Source organism: Thamnophis elegans, chromosome 12, assembly GCF_009769535.1.
Source record: "Thamnophis elegans isolate rThaEle1 chromosome 12, rThaEle1.pri, whole genome shotgun sequence".
In the NCBI taxonomy this organism is placed as follows: Eukaryota; Metazoa; Chordata; class Lepidosauria; order Squamata; family Colubridae; genus Thamnophis; species Thamnophis elegans.
The window spans coordinates 18,880,639-18,891,413 of record NC_045552.1 but is presented as its reverse complement, the minus strand read 5'-3'; the positions used below and the strand labels follow the sequence as shown (position 1 = coordinate 18,891,413).

The 10,775-nt window shown below is 39.4% G+C and overlaps 1 long non-coding RNA gene across 1 annotated transcript; it reads left to right on the top strand.

The window, feature by feature from the left end:
* Positions 1 to 2,178: 2,178 nt before the first annotated feature.
* Positions 2,179 to 10,392, top strand: LOC116516237. The gene is made up of 2 exons (XR_004256319.1): positions 2,179 to 2,411; positions 9,056 to 10,392. It is a non-coding gene; the product is annotated as an uncharacterized LOC116516237 (long non-coding RNA).
* Positions 10,393 to 10,775: the final 383 nt, after the last annotated feature.

The window sequence follows — 10,775 nt, the reverse complement described above, 5'->3', positions numbered from 1 at the left end:
GACAACCACGGCCTGGATGATTGAGAATCTCCATAGGGATTCAGCTTCTTCTTTTTTATGTAATTTTTTTTCTTGCAGAGTCCAGGCAGAGTTGTGCGAACGGAGCCTCCATCTCTCGCACCACTTGTATCTCCGTCGTTGCATTGTTTTCAGACAATGCAAGTTGGGTTGGGGGAGAAAAATCAATGCAGTCCTAGACGCGATCTGTCCTCTTCCGAAGAGAAGAAAATAAACAGACTGTAGAATAGAATAGAATAGAATAGAATAGAATAGAATAGAATATGGAACGAAGAATAGAATAGAATATGGAACGTAGAATAGAATAGAATAGAAAAACAGATTGTAGAATGGAATGGAATGGAAAAGAAAGGAATAGAATAGAATTCTTTATTGGTCAAGTGTAATTGGACACACAAGAAATTTGTCTTTGGTGCATATGCTCTCAGTGTACATAAGGAGAATAAAAATGCATTCATCAAGAATAAAATGATACAACACTTAATGATAGTCAAGGTTACTAATAAGCTATCAAATCGATAGCTTATCAAATAAATAAATTAATGGATAGTTTATCAAATGGATAAATCATCAAATGGATGAGTGAGTGAGTGAGTGTGTGTCTGTATGTGTGTGTGTGTATGCAGTGGATTGATAATGTGCCATCAAGTCATTGTGGGCTCTTCACAACCACAATGATAGATTTACTCTAAGGTCATATGTTGCCGAGGTGATCCTTTGGGTTTTCCAAAGGTGCCCCCGCCCCCACTGAGTATCTCCATCTTGCTGCTGGTCATCCTCTTCTGTTTCCTTTCACCTTTCCCAGCACTGGACCATTTTCCAGAGAGCTGGGTTTTTCGAAGTAGCACAAAAATAGCCTGCTCATGTGTCCTTGGAGTGACAACTCTGGACTGATTTGTCCAATGATCCATCAGTTTGTTTTCTTGGCTGTCCATAGACTCCAATCCCTTCTTTCATTTTGCTTGTCAGAAGCCAGTTAGGAAGGTCACAGATGGAGATCACATGACCCCAGGAGACTGCAACTATCATAAATAGATCCCAGGAGACTGCAGCGATCACAAAGAGCCATGGTGGTGCAGTTGTTAGAATGCAATACTGCAGGGCTAACTCACCGCTTACCCCAGGAGTTCAATCCTGACCGGCTCAAGATTGACTCAGCCTTCCATCCTTCTGAGGTTGGTAAAATGAGGACCAGATTGTTGGGGGCAATCGGCTGACCCTGTAAACCACTTAGAGAGAGCTGTAAAGTACTGTGGAGCAATATATAAGTCTTAAGTGCTATTGTTATTGCTGTAATTGATTGGATGTTGCATTAGGAGCCCTGGTGGCACAGTGGTTAGAATGCACCTCGGTGTACCTCGGTGCACCCAATATCGCTCGTGCGGCCGCATTCTGGACTAACTGCAGTCTCCGAACGCTTTTCAAGGGCAGCCCCATGTAGAGCGCGTTGCAATAATCCAGCCTTTGGGATAACCGTGACCTCGATGGCTGAGAATCTCCATAGACATAAGAGTTCAGGCAAATAAAATTCAATTTGACTTTCAGAGAGAGAAAAATTACAGCCAAATCAGTCCTCAGAAGAGAAAGTTATCGTCAAGGTAGATTTCATTGATGTGGCAATATCAAGAGATTCCCAAACTGATGAAAAATCATCAGAGGAAGAAACAAAACACCAAGATTTACAAACTGAGGTAGATAAATTATGACAGGGGGAGGGGAGAGAAATAGTTGTCACATCAGTTGAAATGGGAGCTTTGGCCTCAAGGACACAATTTGCCAAACATTAAGAATTTTAAACTTACTGGACTTGGCCCCATTGATTTGGAGAAAAATGACTAGAGCTGAAATCATTGTAATCGTCGCCCAGTTCATTACACTGTCATATTCATTGAAAAGGAAGAAGGAGACGGGGTCTGTTTTAATGATTGACAGTTGTTGTGTCTGCTGATCTCTCTTTTCCGACGATAAGATTTAGAAAATGCCTATCTGTCCTCTGATTGATCAAGGGTTTGCTGCCCCTTAAATGCACTTCCATAAACCCACCTGTTGCAGCTCTATCCTTCGAGGCAAGCATGTCAGCTCTGGATGTGTCAAAGGACCGTCATAAACCCCACCCATCATCATCCACGCAAAAGCAAATCAGAAGTCGTTGTTTGTGATGGGTAAGTTCCTTCTGCTTTTGACTTAGCATAAACTCTCCTGCATCTCTTCTAAGAAAGAGGTTGTTTTTCCCAGACACTCCAACCTTGAGAGCTGTAGAGAGTTTAACCATGAAGGCCGCTTTGCTCCTTGGTGCCATCCTCTTGATCAGCCTGGTTATGGTTGATGCACAAAGTAAAACTCCACCTGACCCCAAAAATATACCTTCATCTGGAAAAAACGAAGGTGAACCGGTGAGTGGAATTGGAATCTTTGGTTATTTCAGACAGCAGGGTTTTATTGAAGGAAATATGTGTTTGTGAACTGGGTACAGTTTTTCAACAAGGGGTGTATTTCTTAGACGTTCTACTAAACATGGAAGAACTAATTCCTAAGTAATAATTCATAAGACTTTAATGATTTAGGCTTCATAATTGGTATTAGTGGGTTTCTACTAAGAATGAATTTTCCCTAAGTTAACCTTGGCAACTTTAAGCCTGGTGGACTTCAACTCCCAAAATCTGATTTGAAGTCCGCCAGGCTTAAAGTTGCCAAGGTTGGAGACTCCTGGTTTAGAGCATCCTCCCTAGTGGGTTTTTCCAAGCAGCAGAAACCTACTACAACACGGTTTTCTTCCCTTTATTTCTTTGCTGCCATCTGGTGGTCATTCCAATGGTTGGATGCTTAGTCCAGTCCAGCTAGAGTCCTTGGCAATTATTTTGACTTACTGAGCATAAATGCAGCTATTTACTGCAGCTCACATGCTATTAAAGTCAAAGCACTGAGCATATGTGCCCTGTAATTTTAGTGCTTTATATAGTATTCTAGGTTTTATAAATTCTAGTGCTCGACCTTTATGGGATCAACCTTTGGTTAAAATAATGTGTGCAATATGGACTAAGACAACCAGGTTAACTTCCTCCTTTTTTCTGGTTTAACGTATCTCATAAAAACAGCAGCTGTGATGCCTTGTGTTCAGTTTGCCCAAACATATACAGTTCCTTTTCTGCACATATATTTATGTAGAATACATGACATTTAGCAGAGAACACTAACTAACAATCAACCAATGGAACAGAAATTGCCTTCAGAAGTTGTGGGAGCTTCATCACTTGAGGCTTTGAAAAAGAGACTGGACTAGTTTTAAATTATACTCTTCCATCTATCAACCTGTATCTTTCCAATAGCAAAACAATCTAACAATCTAGCTAAACTTAGTTAAATTTAGTGACAATAGGTATAGTTAAATAAAAATTGATAACGATAGTAATGTATACAATGTGTAGTGTTATGATATTGAATGTTACCCGTGAAGGGAAGGTTAGAAATCCTTTTGGACTATATATAAAGGTTATTAATAATAATAACAATAAGAAAGAACAAAATTAGACACAGCTAAGTTTTAATTATTGGGGGGGAAATGTTATGGTATAGGATATAGTTAAATAAAGAAAGGATAATGATAATAAATTATATACATGTATGGGTATAATATAAGGGAATTGGATGTAAATGGTAAACAGGGATTTGGAAAGGAGGATTAGAAAATTTTGGTATTAAATATTATGGATGTTTAGCTAGAATAGGATATGAGGATTTTATGTTAATGGACGATTTTATAAATAAGTCAATGAAATGCCAGTAGGTGGTTATGTATTAAATCTTGGTATATTTTATGATGAAGGACATTTAAATAATCATAGTCAAATGAAAATGGAGGTATGATGATGGTAATATAATAAATATCTGAGTTAAGATATTAGAGTTAATATGAACTATATTTGATGATGGTGGAAGAGATGCACAAAAGCCTTTTGTAACCAACTGATACATTTTCTACAGTATGTAAAAGAGGATTTGTATATTTGTTTTGAAAATAAAAATATATTCTTTAAAAAAGAGAGACTGGACTGCCATCTGTCGAAAATGGTGTAGGATCTCCTGCTTGGGCAGGGGGTTGGACTAGATGACCCACAAGGTCCCTTCCAACTCTGTTAATCTGTTAAAAATCTACTTACCCAAGCCATGATGACTTCCTCTCTCCTCATTGCTTATAAAGGAATATTTACCATTGTCCTAAACAACTTTCAAAGATTTGGAGCCAAATCATTCTCTGACAACATAATAACAGGCTGTTTCCAGAGATGGTCATACTTTTAAGAGTTAGAAAGTGTGCCCACTTAGCTCACTGCAATTAAATTCTAGGAAAATATCCCTGACTCAAAATTCATTTCTTATAGAAACTCAAACAAAATTTCTTTCTAGGGCACTGTTTTTCCAGCATCTAAATTCAGCATCTTGAAAATACAGCACACCAGAAATAAATATGTCTTCATAATTATTTTATTTAAGTATTGTGTTGTGGTATTTTTTAAATATCACAATGGCTGTGTTCCTGTAACATGTAGCCAAACAAGTTACCTTATGGTGGTGAAAGTAATGAGAACATTTGGGTTTGATTAAGCTGTAGTAATTTATAATATATGAATCCTGGTTTATTGTGGTTTACCTGAGACTGAAGAAGGAATGGGATATTCATGAGCAATAAACTGAAATGAAAAGGATCTATTTGCTATTATTTTAGACACAAACCTATATATGGTATGATTTCACATTTGGAGGGGAACAAGAATTTGAAGTAACCGCATTAACTTTCAGTTCCCCTGGCTTAACCCACTAGATCAGTGGTCCCCAACCTTTTTATCGCCGCGGACCAGTCAGCCTTTGATAATTTTACCGTGGCCCGCTGAGCGCGCGCAGGGGGGGGGCATTGTTCGCGACGACACATTGATTGCGTACCTGCGCGGGGCTCTCTTCCCTGGAGCCTTTGCGCACGGCCCAGGAGCTTTTGCGCACGGCCCAGGAGCCTTTGCGCTGCAGCGATCATGTCTCCCGGCCGCTGCAGCGATCATGGTCCCCGGCTGCTGCGCGGCCCGGTGCCAGGTACTCCACGGCCCGGCACCGGTCCGCGGACCGGGGGTTGGGGACCACTGCACTAGATGATACACAGAGAAAAGACTTATTTTCTCACAGTCAGTTAAGAATTTATTTAAGGACTCATTTGACCTCAATCTGCAATTTCTTCAGTTTTATTCTAAACGTTCAAGATTCATTGCATGCAATGCCTGCATTTTTAAAGTTATGTTTACACACGCTGCAACTACTGTCATTTTTTAAAAAATTTTTTACTCTGATTCCTATTCCACTTCATTCTTCCATTTTATAACTCTAGTATGTCTCCATTGGGTCATGTTAAGCCTGTGGTCTACTTTTTCATCCTTGGCAAGTTTAAAATGTGTGGATTTCATCTCTCAGAATTCTGGGAGTTGAAGTCCACACACCTTAAATTTGCCAAGGTTGAGAAACACTGATAAAACCCCAAGATCTTTGTCACATGTATGAACTGGGTTTCTCTTTCCTTTTTTTTCACCTCTTCTTGAACCATATCTGTCATTGGATGTTGGCAATTTTCCACCCGAAAAGCAGAATTTCATTTTTTTTTCTTGCTAAATTTTATGCTGTTTATATCAGTTTTATTCTAAACGTTCAAGATTCATTGCATGAAATGTCTGCATTTTTAAAATTATGTTTATACACACTGCAACTACTGTCATTTTTTAAAAATAATTACTCTGGTTCCTATTCCGCTTCATTCTTCCATTTTATAACTCTAGTACGGTGTGCACAATTTTTCCCCCTATTCAGCCATGCCCAATTCTCTGGCTAGCTGGACAAGTCCCTGCCGTTGTCTTCGCAAGGGTTTTCAGAAGTAGTTTCTAGGGCTGAGAGAATGTGACTGGCTGCCCTTATGCCTAAGGCTGGACTACAACTCACCATCTTCCAGTTTCTACTGGTAACCTGTTGCTTTAATTACTACTCCAAACTAGTTTGCCACGCATTCTTCATGTAATTTCATTAAATGAAATTTCAGGTGGAAGGCTAATTTGACAAAACAGACAGGCTTCACATGCTTTGTTTTTCCCTTCATTTGCTGCAATTTTATTTTAGCTCTCTGAACTTGTTTTGATCCCATTAAAGGGGGAAAAAAGAGATAGGGACATATCACTTAAAAGCATTGGAGAATCCTGTGTAAGGTGAAAAGTTTGTATTCTCTGCCCTGCCTCTGAGAGCAGTGTTTCAATATTTGAGGAGCTGCCACAAAGAAGAGGGAGTCAACCTATTCTCCAAAGCCCGAAGGCAGTATCTAATTTACAATACAGTATCAGGATTGCCACCGTTTCATTGTGTTTTACCCTTATAAAAATGGGAGGGAAGGAACAGATGCCGACCAACTTTCCTCAAGATTTGATCTTCCAGACCTGCCTAATTTTACCCACATGATCAAATGCTACTATTCTGGGAGTTAAATTTCATCAACGCAGCATTCTCTGATCAAAGCATGGCATGATAATGGAGTAGATAAATGTTATTTCTGTACAAATAAACCAATTCATATTGCTGCCCAAAAGGAGACATCTATAAGGTTTTAAAACCTAGCTGGTCTGCTGCCTTACACCAAATGTTGCTTATTTTTTTTAAAAAAATCATCATTATCATCAACATTATTATTATATTTATGTTGCTCTAGGTTACTGCCAAACAGCCTTATAAAGTACATTGGCTGAATCCAAAACCCATCACAACAGATGAGATCATTCTAATGTTTTCACGAACTATCTGACTGATGATTTGAGTGTGGACCACCTACTCTTTAACACTTGAATTGAGTCCAAATCTAAAACTTCCAAGCATTAAATCATATATATGCTCACAACAAAGATTATACAATCTATTAAAGTTTGGTCAACTTCTTTAGAATTCAGGTACACTTGTGGAACTTCCACTACTTCAAGATGCCTCTTGCTCTCTCAAAATGTCATTGATTTCAACGTGGTCTGAGATTTCAGTATCTCTTTTTCATCCGAGAACTTTATTTTAACATTTCAGAGAATGCCTGCTCAAATTAATTCACAGTTCAAACCAAATTAATTCTACCGTCCTGGGTTTGGGGTGACATTCGTTTCCTTGGAGATACATGTCTTAAAACATTGCTTTCAGCTTTTTCTGCATTTCCGTTTCTGTGGACTAAAATAAGATGCAGGAGCAGTCACTCTTTGAGCAGGAAGAGGAAACCACACATTTGTGAGTGCAGCTAACAGGTTTCTTCAAGTTCTAATTTGTCCGTTGCAAACATTGCATTGGTTTAACTGATAATGTAAGCAACTGGTGCAGGGATCTGGGCAGGGGGGAACATAACACATTATGAAAGTAATTAAATTAACCTTTGGAACACAATGAGACAAAGTTAGGAGGTCTGTGGATGAGCAGGTCACGGAGACAATGGGGGCAAAGGATGTCTTAAGCAGGCATTCCCTGTGCAGCTTCTAAAAAAATTCTTCCCAAAGGAATTGTGCGTGTTTTGAGGTTCCAGTTAAGATTCCTGGAGTCATTTGACACAGGGTCAGGGTGATTCACAACAATCTGCTTTTTCCACAATTTCCCCATGTATCTACCTGCTTTGAAAGTCTTTATGCCTTTTCTACCTGCTGTGAGATTCGGAGAGTTTGAAGCACATGGAGTTTCGAAGCCAGAATGCACTTAGATGTTCTTTTTCAGACCTTTCTTACAATGTACAATGAACGCTCAGTGAGTGGCACAGCCACTTCCACTTTGTGGTTTGGATATATCTGTCCTGCAGTCAGTATTTGCCTAGACTTTTAGCTTTAATGCGTAGCTTAAAAGGAACCTTAAAAGGTATCATTTTCATATACACGGGTACCTTGGTGGTTGTTGTTAGTTATGAAGTCATGTTCAATCTGTCGTGACCCCATGGATAATGTTCCTCCAGGCCTTCCTGTCCTCTATCATCCTCTGAAGTGCATTTAAGCTCATTTCTAGTGACTCCACCCAGCTACCTCCTTCTCTGTCATCCCCTTCTTCTTTTGCCATCAGTCTTTCCCAGAATGAGGCTCTTCTCCAGTGAGTCCTTCCTTCTCATTAGGTGGCCAAAGGATTTGAGTTTCCTCTGCAGGATCTGGCCTTCTAAAGAGCAGTCAGGCTTGATCTCCTCTAGGACTGACCAGTTGGATGGCCTTGCAGTCCAAGGGACTCGCAGGAGTCTTCTCCAGCACCAGAGTTCAAAGGCTTCCATTCTTTGGTGCTCAGCCTTTCTTATGGTCTAGCCTTCACAGCCATAGATTGCAACTGGAAAAAAGTTGAAATGTATGGTACCTTGGTACTCCTGCTTAATTGGTTCCGGGATGAGTAGCAAAAACAATGAGTAGCAAACAATTTTTTCCCCTGTAGGGAATAATGTAGTGGGTCACAAGGCAGCCAACACTGACAAGTGCTAACTTGTGCATTGACTACCAAACAAATGTGGAGTACTGGGACAAAATTTTCAAGTCAAAATGCATTGAGCACCAAACATGATGAGTTTCAAAGCAGTTGAGTACCAAGGTACCACTGTATTTCCTATTAAAATTTCTTTTCTGAGGTTTTTTTTTTATGCCTTTGCTTCTCTAATCCTATTAAAATATTATAGGCATTGCTAGGAGGGGAGGAGGAACTGATGTTAACAATATTTCAGAGTAAATGTTACATGTTCTTCTCATTTTGCATATGTTATTATGCATACATTCATTTTTATTTTATCTTTTAAATTTGCATGCCTCCCGTCTCCCTTTCCAAAGCTACTCTGAATGGTCTGAAGTTCTACCTCTCTACCCTGACAGGATAAATAGATGTCAAACTCATGTGTATATATATACAGGACAAACACATATTCCAGCTCTGTGAAAGGGGACGTGTGTCAGTGAATGAAACAGTTGTTAGCATTCAGGTTTGTTCACACCCTATTTGACCCAATGTAAAACATCTTTCTCAATTTCTCTTTCAGGCAACCACCAAAACTACTCCTCCTCAGTCTACTGGTACAATGGTGTATGGGGGCCCAGTCTTCTTTTTGTTGCCACTGATGTGGATGGTGGTCCATCTTCTTCACATGTAACGAACCTGAAGCTTCACTTTTTGGGAGAACATGAAGGTCCATCAGTCCTACCCAAGTTTAAGAAAAAGGAGCTCCTTTCCATTGCTAACTGCTTAATAGTCCATCTGGCATCCTGCTCTTGCTGCCATTAATCCAAACATGTGGTACTATCTATGATTTCATTGCATCAGCCAACTAAATGGGGAAATGAAAAGAAAGCCAGGAAAATGTCTGATGTCAATCCTCAAGTGCATGCGTTTGTTTGCAATATGACTGTCATTGTTCAGAGGAAATCTGCGTAAGAGGACTTATGAAATATCTCAGATGTATCTTCTGCTCCTGAGAGAGATAATCCAAATCATACTTTCCTACAAGATCTTTTTGCAGAGCTGTCTAAGGATGGACATAAGCCACCCATACCTATAATCATGTCTCATCCATTAAGGTGTCTATCCTACTGATGCTCTATTATATTTGGTCTCCCAAGCAACTATGAAGTCACTGTCAACTCCTAAAGTTGACAAGGTGAGAGAAGGGGGGAGTGCATTCCACGCATACTTTCGGCTAAAGTTGGATATCAGATTACTGCAGCAGGCTTGGGAGAGGTGCACTTCATGGGGGAATGCGATTTATCATACAGACTGAGGTGAGGGAAGGAACAGGGGTAAAGGTCAGCTCATAACTCAAACAAAGCTTAGACCTGACTGCGAAAAGGCCTTGCCTAATGGTGCTCCTAATAAATTACTAGTTTTGTATTGAAACTTGGCTCAATACTCATGAATCAATTAGGGCATTTTTAGGAAACCTGACAGTCACCCCTGGAGAAATGATTGTATCTTTTCCCATGAATCTGCCTTGTGAGAATCCTTCTCTTATCTCAAAGAAAGAAGTAACTCCTCTACCCAGGAGGCTTCATCATCTTGATGAGCTTCAGCATTTCAAGACAATACCAGTAGCTGTACAATAAAGCAACGTCTAGCGTAGTGGTTCCACCAGATTATCCTTTTTTAACCGGACAGGAGAGGACAATTGTTCATCAGACTGGAAGTAACTGAACATACAGAATGTTTCTGATTGTAACTGCATCTGCATTTATATGAAATGTAATCAGATTTTTTGCATTTGCCCATTTACAGAAAACATCCCAAAGTGAAAATAATAGCACAAGCTACAAGTTTGTTTTATAAATTGGTTGCTGTTACCTTCTTTAATATAGGTTGATTTAAATAAAAGCTTCTTGGCTAGCTGGCAATTCTGTCTTTTTTAATTGTCTGGGCTATTTAAGAAATTCCTTGAAGGCAAAGCTGCCTAGTTAGCTTCACAGAAGAGCAAAATAACCATGAATTATTTGAAGAAAAACTCTGGATGGTGGATTTCATTGCATAGATACCAGTCTGATCTCACCGTATAAAACTCAATTTCTAAATTATTTGGGCAGCTCATAGGGACATTTAAAAAATGGGTTGAATAGAAGTCCTATGACTTGGACTTTATAGTCCCCTATAGTATTTACCTTATTTAAGCAGCTGTGTCTCCATTGGGTCATGTTAAGCCTGTGGTCTACTTTTTCATCCTTGGTAAGTTTAAAATGTGTGGATTTCATCTCTCAGAATTCTGGGAGTTGAAGTCC